Raw genomic sequence first — 23,594 nt, 5'->3', positions numbered from 1 at the left:
GATAGACAAAGTATTTTGTACAAATGAACTCATTTCGGTAAGTCGCACTGATAATCTTAAAGAGTATGTAAATGGACCTCTATTTATAGACTCGTTACATCCATTTTTGACCAGGACGAGCAAGTGAAGCGGTAGCGATAGTCAATCATTACAAGTAACTAGACCACAAGAGAAAAATGTGCCAGTTGCTAGGTGATGACTTTCAATCTATCATTTTAGGCAATAAATATAAGATGAAGTTATGAGGAGAGAAGCTATTCATAGCTAAAACTCTAGCTAAAATGGCTATTATTTATTGCATGGAACTAAAATCAGATGAAGTTGAGAAACCCAACGTACAAACCCAAAAGCTGAGATACTACACAAGAGAACGTATTTCAAGGACAAATCCAAAGGTAAATAGAAAGCAAGGATTTAGGGGAGGGTAGAGAGGATAAAAGGTTGAAGATAAAAATGGACTCGACTGTGTCTCTCATTACCATGTTTCAAACCATAAGAATAAAATGGAAAACACATTTTTCAGAACTTTACCAATTCTGACAAAGGAGACAAGCCCTTTGGCCCCTGTCAGTCGCTTAGCAGCTGGCAGTAATACATTCAGCACAATGGCACGTGCAAACGCTGTGTGAGACCCTGTGTTTTTGCCCTCTGAGAGCACAGAAATCGGTGTGGAAGTAGAGGTAAGGCAAATGACATGATCAGAGGATAACACGGGCATGAAAACCATTTGGTTAAAACCTATGCCTGGCATAAAACAAGCACTCAATCAGTGCTGGCTAAATAACAAAGACTTTTGTGTACTGTAAGGGTGCTTGTTCTATAAGGCGGAAGCCTTAGCTGCCTCAAACACAGCTGAGAATTATGAAGCATACGAAATAGCCTCCCTCATTACCCATTTACTTTAGCAAGCCCGATAATCTAGAACAGTAGTTCTCATACTCTAGTGTGCATCAGATTTACCTGGAGAATTTGGTAAAACAGAGCTCACTGGGTCCCACCCACAGAGTTTCTGACCCAGTAGGTCTGAGCAGGATAATTTGCATCCTTAACATATTCCCAGGTGATATGGGTACTTCTGATCTGGGGAGCACATTTTGAGAATTACTGGTCTAAAAGATTGTAAGTAAAATTAAAAACATGAAAAGCGGATACTCATAACAGCTAACATTTACAGTGTATCCACCGTACTACTATGCTTCAAATCCTCCCAGGTGATAGATGATGATAGATAGATAGATAGATAGATAGATAGATAGATAGATAGATATCAGGAAGTGAGGGAGGGAGATGAGATGAGATGGAGAGACAAAGACCAAGGGAAAGTCTCTAATTATATGTAGACACAAACATAAAGAATAGGCATTTTTATTTGTATTTTATAGCTAAAGAACTAGAAGTAGACCCTGAGAAGTTAAAACACTTGCCCACAGCATATAAGACGTAGAACACAGACTTGAACCCTGGTCTGTCTCATTCAAAGCCCGTGCTGTTTCTGCCATACCCTTCTGCATCTCTCTGCAGTCACATGCAGACGGCTAAAACAAACAAAAACACAAAACAAACCAAAAACACAGCTTACGGTGTTAGAGGAGCTTGAAAAATCAACCAAAACCAGATGAAAGATCACAAAATGCACAGCAGCCTGGGGTCTTTAAGACAAGACAATATAGCCTGGCCTTCTTCAGGCTGGAGACAAGGGACCAGTGTTGAGCTACATAGTTTTATTGCTTAGGGTGACCCTTGACAGTGGTGTGGGTGGCTGGGCCTCCCTCATGGCTCCAAGTGTGTTAACAGCCACAGCAGAAACTGGCTGGTGTGACCTTCCAAATCCAGAGAAGGGACATGAGCACATGCTTCAAAATTACATTTTCTCTTTGAAGGGCTCACATTTCCCCCATTGACCTTTACCTCACATGATAATTATAAGTAGAAGCGGAGGGGGTGAGAGCCATAGAAGCGTCTCCTGACCGTGACAAACACCAAAGAATGGGGGGCAGGGCTCCTCCTCTCTTCCTCCTCTTCACGTGAAGAGAAGCCGTTGTTTCCTAGGCCGATCTGTTTCTCCTCTCTCCAGTTTTTGCAGAACCACCACATTCATCAGTCACCCGAAGTCGAAATTCATCTTTGCTTTCCTTCTTTCCTGTCATAAGAGCATATCCCTATAGCTGTGCTAACACCTTTATCCAGATACAGTTGAGAAACTAAATGCACCTTAAATATCGCACCTCCAGTGTATACTTTGATAGATTTTGACATATGTATACATCCATGAAACATACTAGATACTGAAAATCGCCACAATATAACCCTTAAAAGTAGCCTCTGGCTTCCCTTTCCAACTGTGCCCATCCTTCCCATGCCAGGTCACCGCTCTCTGCTTTCTGTCCCTAATGGTTATTTTACCCTTTTCAGAGTGACATTAACCTTTTCCTGTGATTATTTGCCATTTATGTTCTTTTGTGAAATGTCTCTTTAAATCTTTTCCTAACGTACTAATTTATTAAAGAAATTAATAACAACACTCATTTATTATTATTATTATTATTACTGAATTTTAAGTATTCTTTATAGATATCCTGGATGCAAGCCCTTGGCCAGATACATGATCTGCAGATGTTTCATCTCATCACAGTGTCTTTTGAGGAGAAGCTCAAAATTTAGTGAAGCCCAACTTACTTTCTAATAGATTATGTTTTTGGTGTGCCTGAAAAATGTTTTGCCTAATCTAAGGTGAAAAAAGTGTTCTCCTATGTTTCCTTCTGGAAGCTGTACAGTTATAGGCTTCACATTTAGGTCTATGATTCATTTTCAGTCAATTTTTGTTTGTGGCTCAAGGTATAGATTGAAATTCCTTTTTCCCCCCTCCTTTTGCATATGGATAGAAAATTGTTCCACAACATTTATTGGCAAACTAATCAAAATCTTTCTCCACTTTTCTGCTGTCAGTTGGCCATATATGTGTGTTTCTGTCTTGGTTTTCTGGACTCTCTTTTGTACAGTTGACCAATTTGTCTATAATGATGTCATTGTGACACTCTCTTGATCACTGTAACATCATGATAAGTCTTGAGATCAAGAAGTGTAATGTTGGTTCATTTTGAAAGTTTTATTGGCATGCTCTCCTTAGCAGCACGTAGACTGAAAGTCGTATTGGGTGTTCTAGGTCCCTTGTATTTCCACACAGATTTTATGTTTTTTTGCCTGGGATTGCTTTGAATATATAGATCATCTTGAAGAAAATTGGCGTATTAAAATCCCAAGCCCTCAGATCCTTGGGCATAGTATATCTCTCTATTTTTCAGGTCTGCTTAAATTGACTTCAGCAACATTTTCTGGTTTTCAGTGTACAAGTATTATTTATCTTTTGTTAGATTAATCATTAAATATTGTAAGTCTTACCTTGTTGGGTTCTGTATATTTTTATATTCCTGTAAATATTTGTGACCTCTGTTTTGGAATAGAGTTAAGTTACTTGGAAACTGGAAATGGTTTGATTTTTCTGGAGTTTGCCATAAAGCTTTGTTAGGCAGAACCTGAACAACACTCAGTCCAAGATTAATTTTTTTCCCTGCTAGTGAAGTAAAACCCTTCTGAGTAGTCTCCTTTATGCCTTATGAATTATGACATTTTCTATTCTTGCTGGTGTAAGCACACAGTCTTCCTGGCCCTATGGGAAATCTTAAGGGCTGTTTCCTCTAATCCTCCCAGATGGTTCTTTTCCAGGCCTCAGGATGCTTCCTTACATGTAAGCACTGCCATTGCTCAGCAGAATACACACGGGTATCTTCTGCAGACCCAGAGTCCTCTCCGTGGAGCCCTCTCTTCTTATCTGTTTTCCCATGCAAGCTCCAGGGGCTTGGGAGTCTGGCCCCCCAGTACCGCCATCTTTGTCTCCTCAAGTCAGAGAGACCACTAGAATCCACCTGAGTTCCCTTTCCCTACTTCAAGGCCTGGAAGCTCTTTCTGAGCAATAAGCTGGAGCAATCACAGAAAATCATCTGTCTTCCAACTCTCTGAGAATAGTGCCCCTTCGTTGTCTGATGTCCACTGTCTTGAAAAACTTTGTTTCATGTATTTGTCCATTTTTTCAGTTGCTTTAAGTGGGAAGACAAAATCAGTCCCTGTTATTCCGTCTTGGCTATAAGTGGGAGTCCTCTGTGCCCTGATTTTACTGTTTCTCTTTTATCCCATATTTTCTATTCTACTACCCCCATTGTTACATTGTAAAAACAACATTGGAACAGCTTTCCTTTATGAAAACCTGCTATGTGCCAGGGCCTGTGTCACACACTTGATAAACATTATATCCAGCACCCATGACTGTAAGTTGGGCTTATTTTTTTATTTACAAAATATTTCAAACATTTAGAAAAGTTGGAAGTTATGTGAATATTCTCAACACCTAGAACTGACAACGTTAACGTTTAGCCGCAATTGTTTCAGCAAAAGTGAAGTTTCCTTTGTGACCTGTTCTGCGGTGCCACTCCTACCCTCTCTCCCTTGAAGTAGCTATGATTCTGGAGTTGGAGTCGGTAAGGTGGGTTTATTACCTCTATTTACTAATGAGGAATCTGAGGCTCAGAGAGATTAAGTAACATGCACAGGTTCATTTAGTTTATAACCAGACGAACTAATATTGGAGCTCAGTCTCTCTGGCCCAAAGCCATGTACTTCACTATAAGTATACATTCATCTTCTCCTGAAGCCCTATTTGAATAATAGTGTTTCCCAATTTTGATTGCTATCCCTGAATTAAATATCTTTCTCATCTTGACTTTATAGTTCTGACGAGGCATGACTTGCACATACGTTAGACAGTCCTATTCTACGTAAACCTCTTCAAATCATACAAAACCATTTGTTTTCCCCCAGTAGCACAGTGAATTTTCTTTCTGTTGCATCATTGTCTATATTTTATCCTCCATCTGGAATGTTCTCCTCCTCCCATTTCCATACATCAGAAAACATGCTGATTCTTCATAGTTTATCTGACAAAAAACATTGATTGAGTCATTTATTCATATCCAGTATCGATGACTGCAAAGAGCGGATGACCAGTGGCTGTTCAAATCTTTGCTCCTTCCCTTCACCTGGGCACTTTGTCACTCAGAACGCTAGAGCAAAGCATTTCTCATGTCTTCCCCAGCATTTTGCCATATTTGATAGTATTTTGTATACGTGCCTTCCCTCTTGCATATTGTAACTTTATCTCTGTATTACCGTGAATGTGTAGCATAGAAGCTTTGTACATAATGAGGGCCCAATGAATGCTTATTAAATTGAATTACACACATTCAAAATCTGGGTATTCTGGGAAATACAGGAATTGATAAATGTAGTAGTATTTGTTTTTAATTTATTTTTATCTTAAAAAATACTGAGCATGAGAGTTTTCTTATGCTGGTAAATACAGAGCCCTTTCTAAATACACAACGTGTGGGCCCACATGGAGCCTTTTTTGTTTCTCCAACAAATCTCTGGAACACAAAAAGAGATCTCAACTCTGCCCTTACACCCATAGAAAATGGCATTAACATCTTAAAGCAAGTTGGCTGAAAGACATTTGGATCCAAGTAAGTAATATTCGGCCAAATTTTCACGCTGATACAATCTTAGGCTATCTTATACTGCAGGTGTTTTGTTCAGTGTTGGCCGGAATGACTGTATGTTGTTGTCATCATTGCCATGGAAAGTGCCACTAAAATGAAAGGGGTGGCCATCAATGGGTCTTTTTATGGTTACTGAGCTGTGGAGCAAACCTGTTTGAGCTGGAATAATGGATACAGTGGATCCCCCAGCAAATTCCATGCAGGTTTAGTCCTATTTTATAGTTTCCGTTGCCTTCAACTAAAACAAGATAGTAACTCTGAGATTATTCATTACATAAGGCAGAAAATAAATCTTGCATTAATGCTACCTATAATGAAAAAAAAAGTATGCTTTCTGATACAAAGAGAATTTGGTGCTGGAAAGAAATGCTTGGATTTACTTTTATTCTTGTGTCACATAATTTTACTCAGTGAGGTGGATTAACTAAAGAACAAGAAGGGAAAAAATACCTAAAACCAGAACAAAAATTCCAGGTCGCTTCCCCTTATTCAACTCTGTGTGCATGGACACTGCTGATTCAGACATGTATCATTTCCTTTTAATTATTCATCCTCCTGGAAGCTGGGCAGACTAGCAATGTGCTAAGGCATGTTGTGAAAAAGTAATGAACTCTCAGCCATAGGCACCCTCCCCATCGCATCCGCTGGTTGTAGTAACATGGGAACACCTTGAGGTCCCCATTCAAGGAGGAGCCTAGCATCCCCCTCCTAGAATCACGTCCATTTCTAGTCTAGTCCAGCACCGGTGGCATCCTGCTGGCCCCACTGTGGTTCAGATCAGTGAGCACTGGCTGAGGACCTCCTGTATGCCAGAACCTACTGTGCTGCGTTCCACAGTGAATACAATATGATGTCTGGTGTGGCAGCCCTCGCAACTGAATAGAAACATAAAGAACTTTAAGATACTATTGTTAGGAACTCTCATTATGGGTGGCCCAGCCAAAAAAGAAACATTGTTCAGCTGCCCTGTTCTGAAATGATGTGTCTGGTCTGGTCCATGGGCTCTGACCATTAGATTGTTAATTTAGAGTTGGGTCCATTCTGACTTCGGTAAAATTCAGAAGAGTTTTCTACCTAGGACTTAATAAAAACAATGAAAAGAATCAAATAGCCTGATTGAACCCATACTTTAGCTTAGATGTAATATACTAAATACATACTAATAAGTAAAAATATGCATGTTAATTATACATGTTAATAACTAAGCCTTAACTAACCCACAGACCTAACTAAAACTTAAGTGTAGTGTGAGCAGTCTTGCTAACAGTGTCACCCAAAGGAGTTTCACCATCATGGTGGGGCCTAGCTCTTCTCAGCTTATCTCCAGTTTCTAGGTCTGCTTCTCAGTCCCTTTGGTGGCCCAAAGTGGTCCCATGCTAAGCCATTTGCTTACTTATTTATTCCAAGGTTGATAATGTTATTATAGAGAATTTCATTCTCTTTTCTGTCATTGCTTTCAAGGTTTCCAGTCTTCGCTAGATATTTCACACTTCCCCAAGCTATTACTGTTCCTAATCTACCATTGCACATATGGATGCAGTGCTGGACCATAGGATGCTCTCTAACCTCTGATACCTGCTCTGCCCTGCTGTCTGTTAACAGCCATACAGATTCCTTGCCTCAACTGAAATTTAGTGGTGTAAGGGATTCTCTAGAACAGCCTGGACCTCAGGAACGGAAAGAACAGCTTCCAGGCTAAGTGCTTTCAGAAGAGTTTTCTGCATTGTGAGGGAGTTATTGATGCTCTTCGTTCTTCCTGGGGTTTCTATGAGCAATCAGTACATGCACATTGGTGTGAGGCCTGCACTGTGGTAACGTGGTGAGTGAAGACCCATGGCAGCACAGAGGAGGGAATGATTAATTCAGAAAGGACAGTGATGTTTGAGGATAATGATTAGAAACTTTGGTCTGGCAGAGGATATATGAAAGGGTATTCCAAGCATATGGAATGGCAGGGACAAATACATTATTTTATTGAAGCGAGCAGACTGTATATAAAATGTGTGGCCCAGTGAGAGTGGTGTACAGGAGGTTTGAGTTGAGGTGAAGCTGTAAAGGAGGCAAGATTTCAGAGATACTTGAATGCCATAATAAAGATTTTGAGATTTGTCTTTCAAAACCAAACCAAACAAAACAAAAACTCTCCTTTGACTACTGCTTAAGCAGGTTTTGACATAATCTATTTTGCTTTTTCCAAAGGAAATGACCACAATGGACTGGAAGGACTGGGGAGGTGAGGGATGGTGGAGGCAGACCCGTTAGGGTCACTGCAGTAATCCATATGAGAAACAAGAAAGATCTCAAAGAAAGGTAGCAGAGAGAGTGGGAAAATATTTCTATTCAGTTGTAGATCAAAGAGACTTAAATGGGTTGAAGAGATACAAAGGAGGACTCAAGGTTGAAGTTCAGGTTTCTGAACTGGATAACAGTATACATTGTTGTATCATTAATTCATATTTAAAATACAGGGTGTGGATAGATTTTTGCTTTGGGGGGATGTGGAGCGACAGGAAAGGTAGAGATGCCACTGTTGCCTAGAATAATCCTTAGCTTCTGGCTGGCCTTTGGTCATTGCCCTTCCAAAGCAGTACCAAGGGGCAAGCTCACTTCTATGGCCAATACAGGAAATCAAGCATATTTCAGCCAAAGGAAGCAAGAACACACCTGCGTAAACCATTCTGGTAACAACCATACCTTAGTACTGGGTCTTATAGGTCTAAGCTACTTGAGTAGATTGACCTTTCCTTCCTCCGCAGGAATTAGGTACTGGTCCCCAATTCTTCACTCGTTTCTGTATCCATGCCCTTTTGCCTTGTATCTTTGCAGTGCCTCCTACAAAAGATGTTGTGTACTTTTGTATCTCACGACTTTCAGTTTGATGAATGAGTTATTAGTAGACCTGATGCAAGCAAAGACCTAAGATGTGCTTGTGCGGTGGGGCTTTCTTCCTCCTTTGCATTTTACTTTTCACCATTAGGAATAGTTTCCCCTGGATAGATGTTTCCCCTTTACCCAGGTTCCACAACAAATATTCAGGAAGCAGAGCCAATCCAGCATCTGTAACTTGAAGCCAAACCACCTAAGCCCACAGGAAGAAATAATTATGTTACACCACTGAGTGTGGGCATGTTTTGTTATGCAGTGAAAACTAACTGATAAAGCCGTTAGGTGAAATATATGGTTATGGGTAGTAATCTTCTCAGCTCCCATACTGACGCTTTGGCCAGCTGGGTTGAGAGTCTGGCACAGCCCCCAGCATGTCAAATGATGGTCATTCTGAACAGCAGCTGCAGTGGTTACAACTGAAGTTAGATCTATTCACATTGATTACATGACCTTTCATGGATTTTCAGCCACCATTTAAAAAACATGCACTTCTGCTAATGAATGGCATTGTGCTTGTAGTTTACAGATTACTGGGAACAAAAATTCTGCTACCAGGAGTAGACTTTTGCATAATTTACTTACTCCTTAATCAAGAAATTCTTCCTCATTCGAATCTCAGTTTCTTATTCTATTCTAAGTCTTAAATTGGCTAATTTTGGGGGTGGGGCGGGGGAGGTGGAACATGGGCTTAGTTTTGTTTTCTGGAGATGTAGAATATCTGGTCAGATGCCAACTTTAAATTCTTGAAGGAAAGTATTAAGTAAACTTTTGGCCTTTCTTTCTCTGGGTAAAGAACCCAAACTCATTTAACCTTTTCTCAGAGGTTCAATTTGCCAACTATTTGACTATTTCTCTGCTCTTTTCTGAACCCTTTCTACTTTGTTATATCTCTTCTAAGTTATAAAGACCAAGATTGGACATGGTCTTTACGTCTGAACTGGTGCTAAGTATAATTCCTTTACTCCTGGGTCTTTGAGATGGTACCAGGTCAGAAACATCAGGAATTTGCTTTCATTGCATTGTAATAGAGGATCTGTGCTCTCTGTGAAGTTCCAAGCTACCCCTGGAGGTCTCCAACTTATACTTTGGTGATGGTTTTTAAAAATATTTTTTATTTTATTTTAAGGAGAGAGAGTAACAGCAGGGGAGAGGGGCAGGGGTGAGAGAGAGAGTGAGAGAGAGAGAGAGAGAGAGAAAGAATCGCAAGCAGTCTCCTTGCCCAGCATGGAGCCCAAAATGGGGCTCGATCCCATGACCTGGGGATCACAACCTGAGCTGAAATCAAGAGTCTGAGCCACCCAGGTGCCCCTGGCAATAATTTTTGATATCTCAAAGCCTTAATCTGTATGTGGTCCTTGACATGATCACTCCAGGTGGTTGATGATTGCTTTTTTAAATTTTTTATTCCTTCTGCTACGCCTGTGGTCTTTGTCTTTGAGATTTGGGGTTTCCAAAGTTAAAGAGAGCCACATTAAAAAATTAGAATGAACACACACCATTCTTGTAATACCAGTCAAAGGTAATGTTATATTTAGGTAAGTACTAAAAGTATAAGTAATTTACTAAGCTACATAAGAATAAATATTAAGCTAGGTACTAAGGAGAAATACTAAGACAGTTAACTACTGCCATAATTTTATAGACTGCCCAAAGGGAAACTGCAAACTGACATAATTTGTCACTTTTGTAAGGGGAGCCCCTCAAAAAATGAGGTGAGGAAAATTAACAGCAGCAATAGTAGTCATAATAACAGCTAACATTTATTGATTACTAATAATGTTTCAGGCACTGTACGTTCTCACATCTTAGGTTCCCCACAAGAAGACTCATAGATAACGAATTAGGGTGAATGGTTAATTCACTTGTGTTCCCAGAACAAATCAGGATGGGCGGGGAAGGAGAAAGGCAGACAGGGAAGAAAAAAGAAGTCATGCTCATGGGCAACTTCAGCCAAAATCCTGCTGTGGAGCATAATCACTTCCAGTTGAGAATTACTGGTATAAAGTCATCATGTAGTGTGGTATTGGTGGCAGGGTGGACAAATAGATCAGTGGTGAAGAATAAAGAATCCAGGGGCGCCTGGGTGGCTCAGTTTGTTAAGCATCTGACTTCGGCTCAGGTCATGATCTCACAGTTCATGAGTTGGAGCCCTGCGTCGGGCTCTGTGCTGACAGCTCACAGCCTGGAGTCTGCTTCAGATTCTTGTCTCGCTCTCCCTCTGCCCCTCCCCCCACTCACGCTCTCTCTTTACCCCCAAAGTAAATAAACATTAAAAAATTAAAAAATAAAGAATCCAGAAACAGATCTATACACATGTGGCCAATAGATTTTCAGCAAAGATGCAAAGGTGATTCTGTGAAGAGTGGTGTTTTTTTAAACAAATGATGCTGAAATAATACTGTCAATTTAAAAAAAAAAAGTAAAATAAGATAAATGAAAAATAAGCAACTTAAGTACATATTTGACATTATACACAAAAATAACTAAAAATGAATCATAGGCTTAAATGAAAAACTGAAAACTATCAAATTTCTCAAGGGAAACAGGAGAAAGTCTTTGGAACCATGGATTGGGCAGAACTTGCTTGGACAAGCACCAAAAGCACAATCCATAGAAGAAAAATTATTGTACTTCATCAAACTTAAGAATTTCCCCTCTTTGAAAGACTCTGTGAAAAGACAGAAAAATCAAACCACAAACACACAAAAAAATTTGTAAATCTTATTTCTGATAAGGGACTTGCACTCAAAAGATATAAAGAGCTCTCAACTTTCAATAATAAGAAATCAAACAACCCAGTAAACATCAACAAAAGATTTGAAGATATATAGATGGCACGTAAATGTCCAGCATCTTTAGTCTTCAGGTAAATGCAAATGAAAACCACAAGGAACTCTCACTTCACATCTACTAGAACGGCTGTAATAAAATACACACAATTACAGGTGTTGGTGAGACTGTGGGGAAACTGTAGGTCTCATGAGTGGCTGGTGGGAATGGAACACCCATTTTGAAAACCATTTTGTCATTTCTTGAAAAGATAAATATATATTTACCTTGTCACCCAGCAATTTCACACTGAGATATCTAAGAAAGAAAGGGGGTGGGGGGAGGGAAAGGAATGAAGGAAGAAAAAAGAAAGGAAGAAAGGAAGGGGGGAAGGAAGAAAACATATGTCCATACAGAGATTTGCACACAAATGTTCATAGCAGCATTATTCATAGTAGCCAAAGAGTAGAAACAATCCAATTGTCCATCAACCATGAATGGTTAAAAAAGATGTGTTACAACCTTGTAATGGAATACTTTTTACCATGTAAAAGCAACAAACTATGATATATACTACAACATGGATAAACTTTAAAAATATTATCTTATGCCAATTGAAAGGAGCCATATGCAAACTGTCACATGATTCCATCTATATAAAATGTAGAGAAAAGACAAATCTATAGAGAAAAAAATCTGTTTTGGTCAACTCTGGCTGGGGGTAGGAATAGGGATTAACCACAAACAGGCATGAGAGATTTTTTGGCAGGCGGGACTTGATGGAAATATTCTGAAACTGGATTGTGGTAATAGTTGCACAACTGTAGATTTTCCAAAAATTGTTGAACTGTACACTTAAAATTGTTAAGTTTTATGGTATGTAAATTATACCTCAATGAAGCTGGCTTTTTTTTTTTAAAGAAGATCATATTGTATGTATAATTTTGCATACCATTCTTTTCACTAAATACCATACCATAATGGCATTTGTTAATGGCATTAAAGACAATTCAAAAACATCTTTTTAATAATTACTATTTCTTTTAATACACATACCGAAAATTTATGTAATACTTTCCCTTTAAATTGTTTCTAATTTTTCAAAGTAATGTTTTGTTTATTTTCCTTGTGCATTTTAACTATGTGACCTCGAATACGTTAACCTCTCTCAGCTTTAATTTTCTGATAGAAAAATGGGCATAATTAATACCATTCCTGCTTATTAGGTACAACATGGTCGTTCTGAGCATTGTATAAAATCAGGTGTGACGCACTTAGCTATGACAATGGGAAACACCAAATAGAAGTTAGCCATCGTTACTGTCATCAGCAATCATTATAAAACCTTAAATTTATGATTATTCTTCAGAATAGAATCATAGAAGTGAAATCTCAGGGATCATTTTAAAAAACACTGTTCTCTAAATCAGAAGCAGGCAAAACACATTCTTGTCTGTGCTCCCCCCTACCCCCCGCTTTTTTTTTCTGGGATGCAGGAAACTCCAAATAGTTCCTCAGATTCTGATGCTTCTGAGAGTTTTGTGATGCTAACCTTCTCAGTGTCGTCAACCAGCCATGTGATTTCTCTCCTAGTTGGGGTAGACTGGTGGCCTTGGATAGAAATATGGGACAAAATGACAATGGGTGATAATAAATTATATTCTTCCTCAGAGGTAACACAGTGGCCTTTTTATAGGATCACTAGGGGGCGCCTGAGTGGCTCGGTCCATTAAACATAAGGATCACTGGTGGTGTTAATAAGTACAGAGAATTGGAACACGGGGTCTTCAGGATTCTCTACTGAGTGGGAAAAAACGTTGGTAATTGTATGTTCCAATCACAGATCATTTTGCATGTGGTTGTGCTGCCCGAATTTCTTAGCACAGTGTACAGGACTCTTCCTTATTTATCCCTTATTTACTTCTCCAGCCTTATCTCTTGCTAATACCTCCCTACAATGTAATACTAAAAACAAACTGTAGGCCCGGCCATTCCCAGAAATGTGCTATGCTTTCTCTCCCACAAGGCTTTGTACACCATGTTTCCTTGCTCTGAACCCTGTCTAGCTAGCCCTGCCCCCTTCATTGGACTAACTTCTACTTGTAATCCTGGCTCCATCTTAAATACTACGTCTTCTTGGATGTTTTCCTGTCCCCAAGTCTGAGTGTGGTGCTCCACCTTTAAGCTCCGGTGGCAGCCTATCATTACCCTTACTGGATTTAAATCGCCTGTTTACTTGCCTTCTTCCTGATCACACCATGTGGCAGCCAGGGGGTTGCGTCACTTTGATCTCCCTTCAAGAAAGAACTTGCTATTTAACTGCAAGGAGTGCAGTTAGCTGACAGCCTCCAGCTGTTAATGCCTTAGAGATCTACCTCTCCTTTCAAGTTGAGGCCTTGGTGTTTTGGGGGCAGCCCTAGCCAGTGAGCAGAAGAGTGGTGCTGGGGCTATGCAGGACTTCTAGTGGAAAATGTTTGTGTTGGCAGAGACTTCATCAGCTCTGCACTGTGGTCTGAGACTTGCTCTGCCTCAGCCTGTGCTCAGAGACATTGATTATGTGAGTATCTGAACTTTCTTCACCCCATTCATGGGGCAGAAAAACCCTCAACTTGAGTCTCATCTTCTGTTCTCTTTACTCCCAATACAGCAAGCCCAGATTTTCCACTGGCCAGAGAGGATTTGCCTGAGTATGCCTCCTCTCTTTTTCCTTTCTCAGATGTCGTATCTGCTTTTGGGGAGAAAGGGTCTCCTCACCCTTTCGCTTCCATGGCATCATTCTCTAGTACCTCGTGCATTCCTAAATTTGTCACTGCTTCTGCCCTCTAGTTAACCCAATTAACCCAGACTGCAAGCTCTTTGAAGGTAAGGGCTATATTCTTATTCAAATTGTATCTTCAGCTCCCAGAACAACACACATTAGGATCTCAATAAATAACTATGTAATGACTGACTGAATGAATGAATGCTCAAGATGGTGTTCAACACTAAATAATGTCTTGATCTTGTATAATTCACAGATGTTGGTCAAAATTCAAGAATATTCTGATTTGAAGACTCAGATTCATACATAAAATGCATTTCAGGAATGACATAATTGTGCATTTTCAACTGGGTATTTTCCAATGGTTGGATTTGTGCCAACTATGTAATTTGCCCTTTAGGATAATCCCATGGGCTAATGTAGTTGAGTATGAGTCATAATAGATATTAGTGCTTAAAATTACACAATAGCTACAAAATTGTTATTTACTATCAAAATAGCAAATTTTGAATATTACTGCTTATGCCTGGAAATCTTATCTAAATATTGCTTTATAGAATAAAATCCAAAGGCATTAAAATCTTTCAGAATCCAGGCCCTATTTATTTGGTACTTGTCACACGACCATCTATATTAAGAGAGTGGCTAGCTGGCTCCCCCCAGGAGACTGCGAACTCCTTAAGGGCAAACATTCCATGCACTTCTCTGTACCCCAGTCCTCCTAACCTAACCCCCAGCATCTACCAGGGCTGCTTGTACTGGATAGCAATGGATTTCAAATAGCAGCTTTATCACTTACTGATTGTGACCTTCAACTGATAAAACCTATCCTGTTTCTCCCACTTTTAGCCCTCTTATAAGAACTAGTAGTGAGGTATCGAGATATTTCCTCTCCTCTCCTTTCTCTGTCTTTGCTCTCACTATCCATGCCTCCCTCCCAACTTTCCTTCTTCCCTGCCTCCCTTCCTTGCTCACCCCTTCCTCTTATGTTTTTTCTCCTCTCTCCCTTTCTCCTTGTTTCCTTCATTTCCTTCTTACTTTTATTCCCCAAGCATTTATTGAATGCCTGCTATGTCCCAGGTACTATGGTAGGTGATTTGGAAGCAGCAGTGAATAAAGCACATAAGATTTAGGTCCTTCTGGACCCTCACATTAAGAGTGGGGGCTATCACAAATAGTTATCCAAATCCAATAACAAAAGTATGTAATAAAGTTAGAAGCGAAGGGGTGGGATGGGCAAAAAAATGCCCCTCTCCCACCAGATATCCATGTAAATTCCTAGAGCCTGTGAATATGACCATATTTAGAAAAAAGGGTTTTTTTGCAGATGTGATTGAGTTAAAGATCTTGAGATGAAGAGATAACACTGGGTTATCTGGGAAAGCCCTAAAGAGGCCCTGCTAACATTTTGATTTTGGATTTCTGGCCTCCAGAACTGTGAGCAAACGTATTGCTATTGTTTTTAAGCCAGTAAGTTGGTCACAAGTTGTTATGGTAGCCACAGGAAGCAAGCACAAGGGATTATATAAAGAAGGTGCTATAGCCCAGGCTGGGGCACCCAGAAAAAGACTGTACATGGACCTTGTCCTCCTCATGTCTTCCCACATGTTTTCCATAGCACTGGAGAATACTGTCTCACTTTCTGGAATCCACATTCTTTCCTCTCTATTTGGAACACTCCTACCTTTCCCTTGCCCAGAAAGTTGGAGATNACAATAAGCATGAGCCTGATGTGGGCTTGATTCCACAATCCTGGGACCATGACCTGAGCTGAAATAAAGAGTCACTCAAATGACTGAGCCCCTCAGGCATCCCTGGAAATTAATTCTTATAAGTTTTACTTGCCCCCCCCCACACACACACACTTTGCTGTAGATTCTCTGAGGTCTATACTCCACACTTCTTGAAAACTACCACTGATAATTACCAATTACCGGCCTGGGTATGTATAACACAGATGGAGGGAAGTTGGTACGGCACACTTTGCCAGCAGATGCCATTCCCTAACTCAGTCCACCATGATGTCATAGCACAGGTAAGCATCATGGGTTCCACATTTTAACTCAGCTTCTGATCTCAATTGACTGTATGATGAATGGTGAGTCATTTGGGTTATTTATGCTTCAGTTTCCTCCTATGTGAAATGGGAGGTTTGGGATGGGTTTAGCCCTAAATTTTTCTTCTGGCTTTAAAAATAATCATAATTCCATAGTCAAGTCTTTTTACAATTGTGAAAAAACTATATTGATTTGGGGATCCTATAACATTAATTCTGTAAATAAGAAGTCAGCAAAACACATTATCTAAAAGGAAGAGGATTCGAACTCATAGGTACTGTGTATCTGTTGGTTTCACCCAGCCCAAATGATTCCCAAAATCAGATGTACAGGTAATCACAGGTCTTGACTGTACCCCCAAAACACACAATTCAAAGTCAACCTTAGGGGATTCACTGTTCCATTTTTTTCCCCAGTGTCATGAGTTTCGTGGTGTAGTATCCTATTGGTAAGCTAAAACAAGTAGTATGAGCTGAGCTGTTGAACCAGAAGTTCCCTATCAAACTTCTTAAAGGAGGTTGGCAGTAACCAGGTCCTAGTCCATGCCTGCTATGGATTATTCATCATTCTAACAAATCTTTGTGTTTGTGCTCTAGGCAGACCAAGTCTAAACATGCCTTCTCTTCCCTCACTCTCCTCTCTCTGCACCCCCCACAGAGTATATGCCACAGGATAATATTAGTCACTTATATATATCAATAGATTTCCTCAATCAGCCCACTCTTGCCTGACACTGCAGGGACCAGTTAATGCTCAGTTAATGCTGAGATGGATTCTTAAAAGGTTAATGTCATTTCAGTTCATGACTTATACATTGTTAAATCGTCAGAGTCTACTTCTAACATTTGTTAGTTTTGGCAGTGGCAACAAGAGGTTCAAAGACCTAGGAAAGATACATGGTCTTTCTTTGGGGCTGACTTGCAAAACTTTCCTAATCCAGTGCCAAGGTTTTTATGTGTCTCTACAATCTCCAGATATATAGTGAAAATCTTTTTTTTTAATATATATATATATATTTTTATTTATTTCTAGGAGAGAGAGAGAGAGAGACAGCGTGAGCAGGGGAGGGTCAGAGAGAGAGGGAGTCACAGACTGAAACAGGCTCCAGGCTCCGAGCTGGCAGTCAGCACAGAGCCCGACGCGGGGCTCGAACCCACGAACCGCGAGATCGTGACCTAAGCGAAAGTCGGACGCTCAACCAACTAAGCCACCCAGGCGCCCCTGAAAATCTTTAGTTAGGGCTACAAGATTTGTGTGGCTATCCATTGCTAAGCGTAGGAAGGTCTGGTTTCATGGTACAGTGAGCTGAGGTTGTCACCCTAGAACATACACCATTGAGAACTGTCCCAACAAGAGGCCATTTTTCTAATTTTTCTAGAAACAGTCACAAGGGCTGACTAGGACCATGTTCAGGATCATGACTCTTCCTAGCCCCCCTTTATTATTCTTCTTGGATGTGATTGTCTAGATCTGAATGCCCAGATATGGTTTTTCTTCTTTGCTCACATCCTAGTAATTTTCATGGAGTCACGTAGAACCACAAAGATAAATTAAGTTTGATGGTGTTCCATTTAAGATCCATATGGCTTCCGTTACTCACTGACTTGGAACTAACATTCTTACTCTTTTTGCCAAAACTAGTAGAGTTCTTTCCTATCTCATTCCTGTCCCCTTAACCTACATCTCTGCTTCTGTGCTTGTATTTTTGCATCATGGAAAGTTCAACATCAGACTGTTTGCTGGAAAGCAGGTTGGTGTATAGGTCCTCCCCTGCCTAGACTTCATTTTCCACTATGGTAATATGGGAATAATAATACCTAACTTGCATCTTCAGAGGGTTATTAAGAAGAATCTAATAAGATCATGCATATCACAGCCTTTGCAAAAGCCATGTAAGATGTAAGGATGTTTTCATTTTTGAGTCTTCTCTAAGCATATGGCAGTCTCAATTTACTAAGTATTTCTGTTCCATTATACAAATAGCTACAGAATTCCCAAGGCTTTCCTAAACCTGAGTCAGGAAAATATTGTCAATCTCTTAGAATTTCTGTAGCTTCATATCTTTTATGCTAGTCTCTTGCCCCTGTGACCAACACTCTGGAGAACTCAATACATGTCTGCTGAATTAATGTATGAATGGCTCAGGATAGTCTAGGCCATGCTGCAGTAACATATAAACCCTGAAATCTCAGGTAGCCCAACAAAACTCGTGTAAAATCTGATGCAGATCAGTGAGGCAAGGGGAGGCCTCCAGTGACTTAGAGGCCCAGAGTTCTTCTGTATTTTGAATCAAGACATGGTTTCCAAGGTCCCTGCAGAGAAGGAAGAAAAAGATGGAGAAAGCTCAGAGCTTTTAACTACCCTGTCCTAGAGGTGACACATGTCATGTCCACTCACAGCCTGGTGGCCCAAACTAATCATACAGACCAACTGAACTGCAAAAGAGGCTACCGAATGTCAGGGAGCAAATGCTGAGTGCTGGCTTCTCAGTGGCACAGTGCCCTCCATCTCCGTGAGTCATGGCTGCTACCACATCCCAGATCCTGTTGTAGACACAGGGAAACAGCACTATGTAAGGCAGACAGACTTCTGGATTTCATGGAGGGCATGCTGAAGTGGGAGTGTGAAAACATTTTGGCTGTGCTCTAGTTTTCTACTCTGTGCTATCTATTCTTCCACTCCACTTGTTTATTCTTCTCAGCTGTGCCATTTTTGACAGGGTCCACGTTTTTAAAAGAATAGGACTTGGGACCATTCTGATAGATCTGTGCTCCTCCCTGGGAAGTGGGACTTGCTTCTCTTGCTTTATCTCATGTCTGCTCGTCAGGAGATTCAGAAGCCCCTATGGTTTCAGTTGGGCGGAAGAGAGCGGGAAGGAAGGCTGGGAGGCAGCATCTTCCAGCTGGACTTATTTGAGTTGGCACAGTGTCTGTAAGCAGCCTTGACTCCAGAGCTGCTGGAAAATGTGCTTATCACCCTAGGGGGTTGAGCAGGAAGGAGAAGGTCCCAGCTCATAGAGTCCGAATGAGAGCTAATGGTAAAGGGGCCTCAACCTTGTGGTGGATAAACAGGAGGAAGACGTGGGGTTCTGGCTTCAGGCTATGAGCAAGCTGTGATAGTGTCTTCTCTATCCTAGCCAGACAGGATGGAAGCTATCGTTAGTTTCCACTGGATGAATGGGAGAAGCATGCACTTAAGTTTCCTTCTCTGCCACTTTCTCGTGGCAGTCCTTTCCTGGTATCACTGGACTTCCCTTCAGCTTAAAGGAAATATTTTTTTATTATCTACCAAAACGCTTGACACCAGTCTCTGAGCTGACTTCACCCAACATGACTTGTTCCTCTAGTGCAGACCAGTGTTTTTGGCTTCTCTGTATTTGATACTTACACCACATATCTTTAGCATCCAATTTCATACCTCTGTGTCCCGTTTTCCTTATGCCCTACAGACCAGAAAGCTGAAAACATCATTCCCCAGTCTGTCCTTGCTGTTAGGTTCAGATGCAATTTAGGATTTACCAATGAGTTGGACTCTCATGAGATGGTCAGTGGAAAGGAGGAGGACCATTCCTGTTACGTGTTTGGTGTTGGCTGATTCACAGTCTCATCACATGGGAGCATTGGTGGTGGCCAGGAAGGCTGGTCTGGGACCCACATTTGAGGCTGTGGAGCACTGGTAATGGTGAAAGTGGTTTCCTGTAGCTTCCTGAATTGGGGGTGTAAGGTGTAGGAGAAGCCTGGAAGCCTGTTTTCAGTCCCTGCCATCCTGCCCACAATTTTGTAACCACTTATTTCCCTCTTCTGCTTGAAATACCTAGAGTAGTTTCTATTTCCTGCACTTATTTCCTAACCTATGCATTGCTTTTATACACTATCTCGCTTGAGTATCCACTGACTACAGCTGCCCAGAGTCACTCACTCACTAACAGGTGATCAGAATACATATTCTAAGGCCCATCCTCTTATCACTGCTCCCTGCTGCCTCCTTCCTTGTGTTTTACCTTCCAAATCGAGTTTCCCTCTGTTCACTCTGTCCCTGATTCCTGTATCCCAAGCAGATGTCCTTCCCATACCTCTTCCTGTTGGCTTATTCTGCCTAATATTGTTACTTACTTTTCCCCTCTAAACTTCTCTCCACAAGAAGAGAAGAAAGAATTTAGCTTTATGGTCAAAAGAAATGCTTTTTATACTTGTGCAACCACTGCTCATGTGTATTCTTAATATTTGTTGGGTGACACTGTGTTAAACTATAGAGTATAAGAACACAGCAAAGAAGGGAAACCTGTGTTCCTAAATTTAAGCTGATATTTCTCCCTACCTCAGAAGTCAATAAGACTCTAAGGCAATTATAAGCACTAGTGGGAGACAGGATGCACATGCTGGTGGAAGAGGACCCACCAAAGAAATGGTGGAGGAAGAGGAATCAGGAGGAAACCAGTAGGAAGGAATTTACCCATACAGCAAGCCCTGGTTTTCTTCCTTGCTGACAGATCACCCCTTTGCTTTATTTTTCAAGTCCCTAAAACCTTCCTGCGATTATTCCACAGCAGATATCCAGGTACCCCCCAGCCCTCCACCAAGTCACACACCTGCAGCTAAGCTAGGGGAGCCAGACCTGGGGGTAAAGATATCAGCTGTGCACACCACCAGCTTCCCTCGAAGGGAAACTTGGAAATAATTCTCAAAGGTTAAAGGAAACTTGCCAATCTGGAAGCTGCTGGAAAAATCCAACATTACACTTAATTTCTTTCCAGTCTAAAGGGAGAGATTGAAAGGATGGAGAAGCTGTAGCTCATTGGATGGAGAACACCAGGGAAATCAGAACTCAGTAGTGAACAAGTGGATTTGCAACTGGAAAAACTTCTCTAGGTGGTAAAGTCAAGTCCTCTCCTTAAATTCCACCTTCTGGCTTTCCCACTAGATCCGTGTGCAAGTCTTGAGACTGGTACTAGCTTTTTGCTTCATGAGGACACTGGTGTGAGGATCAACAAAGAAGTCAGCTTCGGCCTGAAAGGAGCAGGCAGATGAACAAAGTGTGAGTGGGGGTGGAGTGGTAGAAGGAGAGGGAGGGGGGTGTGGGGTGGGAGGAGGGAGGGAAGGAAGAAGGAGGGTCCCAGGGAGCACAGGGAGGAAGAAAGCAGGCATAAAGAACGTTTCTGCAATAGAAAGTTCTGGTCCAAGCTTCTTCAAGTCCTGACCTGATAAACTCTTTAATATTTCTTAGATTTCTCATTTTGTACTGACCAACTGAAGTCTTTTTAGGACAGTTTGTAGTTTCTCCTGTGCCCACTTGGTTTCACAATTAGATGCCATCTTCTCCAGTCTCTGTGTGGTCTCTGGACCAGCAGCACCCCGTCAGAACTTGTTAGAAAGGCAGACTCCCCAGCCCCGCTCTGGCCATGCTAAATCAGAACCTGCATTTTAACAAGATTGCCTTACAATTTGTTTGCACATTAAAGACTGAGGCTGTGCCCTACAACTCCAGAAATGAGGAAAAGAGGGTGACAGTGAGTGAGTTTTCTGCAAGGAGGCTGGAGTAAAGGAGTATGCCCTTGCCATAACACTCTCTTTTGGGAGAGACTAATGGCAGTTAGGCAGTAGATAGGCTGGTCGTAGGCCATCACAAACCAGGAAAACCTGGTGAGACCCTAAACCAGAGGATCTGAAAAATGCAGTGTGCACCAGAATCACGTGGAGAGCTTGTTAAAACACAGACTGCTAGTTCCTGCCTCTTCCAGAATTTCTGATTCAATAGTTCTAGGAATCTCTAGTCAGTTCCTAGGTGATGCTGCTGGTGCTGATCCAGGGATGACACTTTGAGAACAGCTGCCCTAAGCCATAAAGATATTCAGATAAGAGAACCTCTCTTCTACAAATGATTTGAGATAATTATGGTCTCAAATCCCCTACTGAATTTGCCATTGGAGACCAGACCACTTTACAATCACTTCCAGAAAGAGGCCCTCGTGGGAAAGCCCTGATACATTTTGACCAGCTGTGTTGGGTTGAGAGCTAATTAGGAAGGAAGCTAGCTAGAATAGTCTTGCTTTCCCAGCCGTGTTATCCAGCAAACCCAGAGACAGTGGGTTGGTAAAGAAAATTACACAGATGAGACCCGGAAGCTGCCATTTCATTGGGGGAAGGTTTTGCCTTTTCATTACAAGAGAAAGCTAGCATTTCCCATCTTTCCTTCCACCAAAAGTAGGCAAGCATAAAACCAAAGTCAATTTCTTACAATTTAGTAACCTCAGTACCAACCAATTATATTCTGGGACATGAGAAACAGCTGTTGTAACATTAGAGCCTGAACAGTTCCATCTCAGCTATTTAAAGGGATAAAAGAGCCAATATTTTCATTCCCTTGTGATATTATCAAGACATGATAAACAACCAAGACTATAGTATTAATTACATTAATTTGGAGAGGAGAGAGACCACTTTAATTGCTCCAAGCTGGAGAATAATTTTTTATGGACAATCATTCCATAAATTCACATTAGAAAGGGTACTTTGTCTTTTTCTATCAGCAGCAAAACTTCTGGAGGCAAAGCATAGCCACCACCCCCATTTAAGATGGATTTCAATAGAAAAAAAATTCTCACTGTTGCTATGTATTATTTATTGAACTCTGACATGTTGAGCTATCTGATAGAAACAAACATAGGAAAGACATTTGTCTTGAAATAATTCATAATCTGAAGCAGGAAGTAGGATTAACACAGCTAGATTTAAATACTCTCTCATGTATAGAACGGACATAGAGTGTGCCACTGTCTCCGGGTTTAGAAGACCAAATAAATGATGGGCATGAAAATGCTTTGTAAGCTGTAAATCCCCTATAAGAGCAGAAAAGGAAAGAGAAATATCATGTATTGAATGCCTTATATATGGGGCACTGAGCCAGGTGCTTGACTTATATAATCATATTTTCATACTCATAAGAAATCTCAGAAAGAAAAATAAAATAATAAACACATAAAAAAGAATGTAAGAAATAGGTAATGAAAATGCCAATTTTTGTCAGTGTGGAAATTATCCAGATAAATTGTATGGCTCAGGTTAATTAATGGGATATGTGCTATAGGTATCCTCTCTCACCCCCAAATGCACAATATGTTGATTAATAAGTGGTCACATTCTGAAATCACTCGGGCATATACTATAGTTTTGGTAATGAAAATATACCAAAGTAAATCTATCTGCTGAGATTCCTCAGATGAAAACCCACATTTGGCTTTGGTAGTTGCGATGGAAGGGGAGGGTTTAAGATGGCTCCAGGAAGGAGCTCCTCAGAGCTGTTGAATGCAGCAAGCATCACTGTGGCTTTGGACTAGCCATTTGTAACTTCACACCCAGGGCACTCTGTCCAGGTTTCTAGAAGTACTACTTCTATGGACTCTTAATAAACACTGGTAACAGTGTTGTACTTTGCCAGGTTCCCCTGCTGATGCTGCAGAGCAGTCGTGAGGAATAGGTCTTCCAGTCCTTTGAATGCTCTGGAAACTTATTTGAG

General features: G+C 40.9%; 1 long non-coding RNA gene across 3 annotated transcripts in view; it reads left to right on the top strand.

The window, feature by feature from the left end:
- Positions 1–23,594, top strand: part of LOC144243787 (uncharacterized) — a 52,767-nt gene that overhangs the window by 14,338 nt on the left and 14,835 nt on the right. For 2 of the 3 annotated variants that reach the window (XR_013338769.1, XR_013338770.1), the window contains exon 3: positions 21,003–21,116. The exons of the other annotated variant lie outside the window; for it this stretch is intronic. This is a non-coding gene — a long non-coding RNA (uncharacterized LOC144243787). The remainder of the gene's footprint in view (positions 1–21,002; positions 21,117–23,594) is intronic. 3 annotated transcript variants of the gene reach the window in all.

The sequence above is a fragment of the Crocuta crocuta genome, unplaced genomic scaffold (assembly GCF_008692635.1).
Source record: "Crocuta crocuta isolate KB4526 unplaced genomic scaffold, BGI_CrCroc_1.0 scaffold448, whole genome shotgun sequence".
In the NCBI taxonomy this organism is placed as follows: Eukaryota; Metazoa; Chordata; class Mammalia; order Carnivora; family Hyaenidae; genus Crocuta; species Crocuta crocuta.
This window is presented reverse-complemented; position numbering and strand designations above follow the sequence as displayed.